Raw genomic sequence first — 6,783 nt, 5'->3', positions numbered from 1 at the left:
AATATAAATAAATACATCTTTTAAAAAGTAACGTGTTAATTGTAGATAAATGAGAAAATACAGAAAAACATAAAGGGGAAAATTTCGCTTGTTACTTAGTACCACCCATAAGCAACCTATGAAGAAATTTTGTTGTATGGCTTTCAGATAGATTTCCAAATTTATGTATCCCAAGATATGCTGGGATTGTATCAGAAAGCACAGACAAATATATCGTGAACTTTTCACTTTTTGAATCTTTTACTATAGCAGTCAAATAGTTATTATGGGATGTATGTAATATACCAGACACCTTCAAGATTAGACTTACAAACAACTATTGTCTATTAAGCACTATATTTTAGTTATTATGCTAAACATAGGACCTATATTATTTTGATTATTTCTGAATACAATTTGTGATTTGGTACTATTTGCCCACTTAATGGATCTGAAAGATCCATTAGGCTCAGAGATATCCAATGTCACAGAGTGTTAACAAAGGAGTGGAAATCAGAATTGGGGCTTTGCATAAAGTCCTGCAAATGGAATGCTTGGGTCAAGAATATGAATATTTTTAAGCCTTTGGAAACATATTTCCAAATTGCTCTCCAGATGTGAATTTACACCAGCAGTAAAACAAGTGCCTTTATTTTTAACAGCTTTCAGGAAGGGAGGTTCTACAACATCTCATAGTTTGTTTTAGATTTTGATAATACTTTGCAGGCAGCAGACTCTGCTTTGTAGATCATTTGAGCTCCACCTGGCTGCTGGCCTCATCAATTCCTTTCAAAAGTATAAAAAACAGTGAAAGGGAATAAAGGGGAAAGGAGAGAAAATGAGTGGGAAGTATCAGTGAGGATGACAGAACATGAGAGACTCCTAACTCTGGGAAATGAACAAGGGGTAGTAGAAGGGGAGGTAGGCGGGGGGTTGTGGTGACTGGGTGATGGGCACTGAGGGGGGGCACTTGACAGGATGAGCTCTGGGTGTTATGCTATTTGTTGGCAAATCGAACTCCAATAAAAAAATATACCCCCCCCCCAAAAAAAAAAGAATCAGAGGCAGGGTCAGCCTGGGTACTCCTGAGGGTAAACCAGGGCGGGTGTCCAGCAGAGATTGCCCATGATGTCAGCTAATGCATGCTTAGTGTTGTAGTCACAGCTTTCATGGTACTCCTAGGCCGGAAGAAATTCACAATACTTCTGTTTATTAACTAGCTAGGTCCAAAGTACTTATAAGTATGTGCACCCTAACAATTTAGGAACCATTTGAAAAAAAGAGTACACATAAATGGAAAGAAACCATATTTAATTTCATTCTTAACTACAGTCATGTATAGAGAAATAAATGCCCCTGTTTGCACAGCTTCTTCAACCTCAACATCGGATTGGACACTGCCACCCTTTGTTCCACCTTGATTTTGATGCAGTACTTGGTTTTGATCACATCAACTGTCAAAACCAACTTTGCAAAAATATGATGTTATTAAAGGGGGAAAAAAAAAACAAAAAACAAAACAAACCCCCCAAAAGTGGAGAACAAGTCAGTATCCTTAATACTTGCTCTTTGAACACTGTAAAAGAGTATTTTAAGACATTACATTCATTTATTGATATATTTACGTCAGACATTTTTCTTAAAAATTTGTGGGATAGTTATAATAGCTTTCAACCCTTTTTGTCCTTCCATTCTTTATCTTTCCTAGGTAGGGTATAGTTTCCATGTCCTTTCATTATTTTCCTCTTTCCTGACTCTTGTTAGCTCAGTTTTTTAAAAAAACAAAGATCTAAGTTAGGTCTAATGCTGTAGGAATTATGAGACCAAAACAGATGGCAATAGAAACAAGATTCTCTGGCCTTTGAAAGCAATCAATTTTTCATAGTTGCATTTCTTTGTGCAGAGCTATACCTGTTGAGTCCTTTTCCTTGGTGCAAAGATGGTGCTATTTTTTTTTTAAACATAATTCCCCATGAACTTTATCTTTTTCTTTTTCCCTTTGAAGCATTCATCTAACTCATCCAAGTGACTGAATTCTGCATCTCTCTTCCAAGATGTTAGCTCCCCTGCCTCGCTTGACAGCATACACCAAACTACATGGGTGTATCCTTCAATCCTTCTTCCAGGTCAATGACAAAGAAATGAAACCATGCTATTTGTGGGGCTGGCCCCTGGCAGGCACCACTGACCATGTTCTCTGGGGAGTGATAACTCAACTTTGGATACAGAGGTATATGGTTTCTAGCCAACTGCAGCCCCATGGAACCTGCCATCAGCAAATCAGATGCTTATTTTCAGGAGCATGAGAACCAGAGCTGGAACAGTAGTTCTGTCCTGGAAGAAAAAGACCTCTCACTGAAGAAATAGTGAGTATCTTAGTCCTTTTAGACAGCCTAGATCCTTACTGTGCCTCAGCCTTGTCCACCAATTAAAGAAGTTAGATGGCTTTACACTAAAGCTCTACATGGTACTAAAACTCCCCAATTCCCATCGAAAACTGACCTATTCTGCCAAAGAAGGCAGATGATGGTCAACAGGCACATGGAAATTTGCTCAACATCAGTAATCATCAGGAAATGCCGATCAAAGCCCCAATGAGATATCACGTGGTAATAGCATTCCAGCCCATCTGAAGGGTTAACCTGTTCAAGGTAACACACTCCTTGGTTGCTGACAATGCCTTGATCTGTAACAGAACTAATTTACTTTCTTTGAGATTTGGGGAATGAAGGACCAGAATGTCCCCAGGCCACAGAGGTCAGCAAGTCTATTGGAAGCCGTCACAGCTTTCTGATCACCAGCAATCTGTTAGCAAAAATGTTTTTCTTTTTTAAGGTCACAACAAATGACTCTATTGACCTCCCTTTGTGCATCTCTAGACCTTGCCCTCCTTTGCAGGAAAAACAGAGGACTCTTGCATAATCTCCCGTACCAAGGAACTAGACCTCCTTGCACAACTCCCCACTCCCCTGAGCACCAAGGAACTAGGACTTCTTGTACAACCTCCAAGCACCAAGATAACTCTGTAGTTGGCATCATCAGTCTACATGTTCGTCAAGAAATGTCACAGACCACTGCACTCCCTTAACCCATTAAGCCCCTTTAAGAATTCCTGGGCCAGGCAGAAACCTTGGAGTTGGCTTTTGGACAGGAGTCCGCTTTCTCTCCAGATGCCCAGCCTCCCAAATAAAGCTCATATTCCTTTCCAGTAGAAACTCATCTCCTGAGTATTGGCCTTCCGAGCGACTGGCAACCAAACTTGGGTTCAGTAACAGTCTCACTCCTGCCAGGATGGCTATTATTTGAAAAACAAAAGTTAAATGTTGACCAGGGCATGGAAAAATTGGAACTCTTGCACACTGCTGGTGGGAATGTAAGTTGGTACAGCCATTATGGCAATAGTATGGAGGTTCTTCAAAAATTAAAAACAGAACCCCTGTCTGATCTAGTAATCCTGCTTGGGGGCTGCTTATCCAAAGGAATTGATCAGGATCTCGAAGAGACACCTACCCTCCCAATGTTCACTGCAGTGGTATTCCCAGTAGCCAAGATATGGAAACGACCCAAATGTCCATTGACAGATGCATGGGTAAAGAGGTGGGAGATATTCAGTCTGAGAAAAGATGGGGATCTTGCTATTGGTGACAACCTGGATAGACCTGGAGGACATGATGCTAAGTGAAATAAGCCAGACATAGAAAGACAAGAACTGTAGGATCTTACTTTCATGTGGAATCAGAAAAGACCAAACTTAAAGAAGCAGAGAGTAGAGTGGTGGTGACCCAGACTGGGGTGAGGGCTAAGTGGGAGATGTTGTCAAGGGATACAGAGTTTCAGATCTGCAGCAGGACCACCTCCTGGAAATGTAAGGTGCAGTGTGGTGACTGTACGTTACGTAGCACTCTGTGTACTTGAAGATTGCTGAGACGGTGGACCCTAAGTGTTCTCCCAGTGCATGCACACACATGGGCACACCCACACATGGACACACATGGTAACTATGTGCGGTGTTGGATGTGTTAATTAGGTTGGTTGTAGTGTTTACTTCACTGTGTATACATAAGTTAAATAAAATTGTATATGTTAAATTTATTCAAAAGAACAAAGAAAAAGGAAATGGACCTAGGCTACAAACATCACTGTCTCCTCAGAGGCCTGTGTCTTCCGTCTTCGCCCTCTTGCCCAGGTGTGTATCCTCCCTGGCTTCTCACGCATCCCTCAGGTGCAGACACGCTCCCACCTCTGTGGAAAGGGAACCCAAACTGTCTCCCTGGCACGATCTCTAGCTACCACTCTCCCTCTCTCTCCTTACTTGGCCTGGTCCAGTGTGCTCCCTGCTGCTGTCCGAATGCTCATGTCCATCCTCACCCCCTCATTCATGGGTTGAAACCTAAGCTCCCTTTTGAGGGTGTTAAGAGGGGGGGCCCGTGGGAGGTACTTAGGCAGAGCCTCAGGAGTGGGATTAGCATTCTGATAAAAGAGGCCCCAGAGTCCCCTCCTGCTTCTGCCCTGTGGGGTCACGGAGAGAAGTGGGCCACCTACAGTCTGGAAGTGGGCTTTCTGCAGACACTGGACCTGCCCCAGGCTTGATCTTGGACTTGCAGCCTCCAGAGCTGGGAGGGGGGAAATTTCTGTTGATATTTTGTTGGTATTTTGTTACAGCCGCCCGAATGGACCAAGACACTCACTGCTTCTTCTTCATTACCTTTTAGACATTGGAAAAGCCAGAACCATTTTTCTTCCATCTGAATCAAGAGCGTGGAAGTATTCCAGCTGAGCTAACCTGTGACTTTCCACTTGCAAAATCCAATGAATAGTTTCCATTCCTTGTCTTGCAGGACAGACTTCCTTTGTACCCTGGTGATCTTCCCAAGCCTCCTGGGCCATTTGCTCCTGTCTCTGTCACCCCCTCTTCTGCTCCTTCTTCAAACGTTGGTGTGTCACTGGCTTTTGTCTGCCACTTATCTCTAGTCTCCTGCTGCTTTTCCTCCCTAGATGATCTATTTACCATCATCACTTTAACAGGTACCTAAATAAATGTTAATGGTATTTTCTGACTATGTCCCTGATCACCCTCCAAGCATTGGATGCATTTCAAACAGTCTCAAAGCATCTTTCCCCACAGGAAACTGAAGTACAAAGTATCTAATGCTGCATCACCTTGTCTTCAAAATGGTTTCTCCTCCTGCTGTAATCCAGCTTCATTTGATGACCCTGTCCTATGCCTTGCCAAGGCTGGAAACCCAGGGATCATGCCAGATTCTTTTCTGTCCCCCACACCCCATAACTAGTCAGTTTCTAAACATTTCTACATAGCCCCCCAAATCTCATGCAATTCCACTCCTGCTCTTCATTCCTGTGTGGCCAGGTGCTTGCCCCCATGCCTGGAGCCCTTTCTTACCCTTCCTGCCAGTCTTCTGCCTCCAGCCAGCCTCCACTGGGGGCTGTTCTCCACCCTGTCACTGGGGGCTGTTCTCCACCCTGTCACTACAGAGGTCTGAAACACATGATCAGGTTCTACTTGTTCTTAAAAATCTTTCCATGGTTTCCCATCCTCTTCCACAGTTGATTTAAAAATATTTGGGAGTCACATATGTCTTTGAAATGTTTATTTAAAATATACACAGTCATTTGAAGCCAATCAGAAGGTTTCTGGTACTCTTTCTGGACCACTGGCTAGAGGTTCTTTCTGTCTCTTTTAATAAAGAGCCACAGTGATGAGATCAGCTTCCTTTGGAGTTGTCAGCAGTGGGGCCAGGTAAAAGGAGATTTTGCATTTTCATGTCTTCCGATCTTTCTTTAGTTGGGCTGCACTTGCTTTGCTGTATTATTCATGATAAGTCACTGAGGTAGAAACTTGGGTGAATTTATGAATGCTGGGAGAGGAGCCCTCAAAAGGGTGATGCCAAGCTTTCATTTGCAAGCAACTTACTATCCTAGACGATTTTGTTTCAACATTATTCTTAGCAATGAACAAGAAAGGTTAATAAAGAACATGTAATCATAATTATTCTCCTGCTAACTCGCCTCTTTATTCAAATCACTATAAAAGTTGGTGCCACATGCCATCTTGACACATGCTTCAGTCCAGAGGTGGCACTGTGGGACCATCCAGTCATAGCATGGTTGGCAATAGACGCTGTCAAAGACAGTAGACACATTTAGAAATACACCGGATTCTTTTATGATAGAATGAGAATAAAAGGCAGTAAGAAAAAAATCCAAGGGTGAAAGAGTCACAGAATAAATAAAAAAAAACATTACTAGGAAGACAGAAGATAATGGGATATTTTGATTAAAACTACTAAACCAAGTGTAGAATTTTCAGAATCTGTCTCTGGGCAAATTAGCCATGACATTAGGTAATAGATTCCTGAGTGTTTGGGAAATAGAAATCTGTTAAGACTGCAAGATAGCAGAGGTATTTTAATTCCTGCTTTATACTGGTAGAAGAGTGACCTTGAACTTTTCACCAAACATCCTCAGGCCTTTGTGTCATCATCTGTAAAATGGGTGAGTTGTATTGAGTGATCTCAAATATTCTAACTTGGAAATTCTGTGATTCCTGACTCTCTAGTTAGAGTTGTATAGCCCCAGGCAGGCAGTCTGAAAATAAATGATTAAATGAGATTAAAACAAGACAAGCTAACAAAATTAGAAGAATCTCAGATGACTACAGATGGGGTTGACCTTTAGCTAATCAAAAATTTGCTTTATTTTTATTTTATTTGATCTCCAACCTTTTTTTTTTTTAGAGCCTTGCCACCCTGAGCATCCCTACCAGACTCTCATGCTGCTCCTGAC

General features: G+C 42.0%; 1 long non-coding RNA gene across 1 annotated transcript; it reads left to right on the top strand.

The window, feature by feature from the left end:
- Positions 1-960: 960 nt before the first annotated feature.
- LOC119870765 lies at positions 961-5,986 on the top strand. The gene is made up of 2 exons (XR_005353757.1): positions 961-4,165; positions 4,692-5,986. It is a non-coding gene; the product is annotated as an uncharacterized LOC119870765 (long non-coding RNA).
- The last annotated feature ends 797 nt before the right edge of the window (positions 5,987-6,783 follow it).

The sequence above is a fragment of the Canis lupus genome, chromosome 1 (assembly GCF_011100685.1).
Source record: "Canis lupus familiaris isolate Mischka breed German Shepherd chromosome 1, alternate assembly UU_Cfam_GSD_1.0, whole genome shotgun sequence".
In the NCBI taxonomy this organism is placed as follows: domain Eukaryota; kingdom Metazoa; phylum Chordata; class Mammalia; order Carnivora; family Canidae; genus Canis; species Canis lupus.
This window is presented reverse-complemented; position numbering and strand designations above follow the sequence as displayed.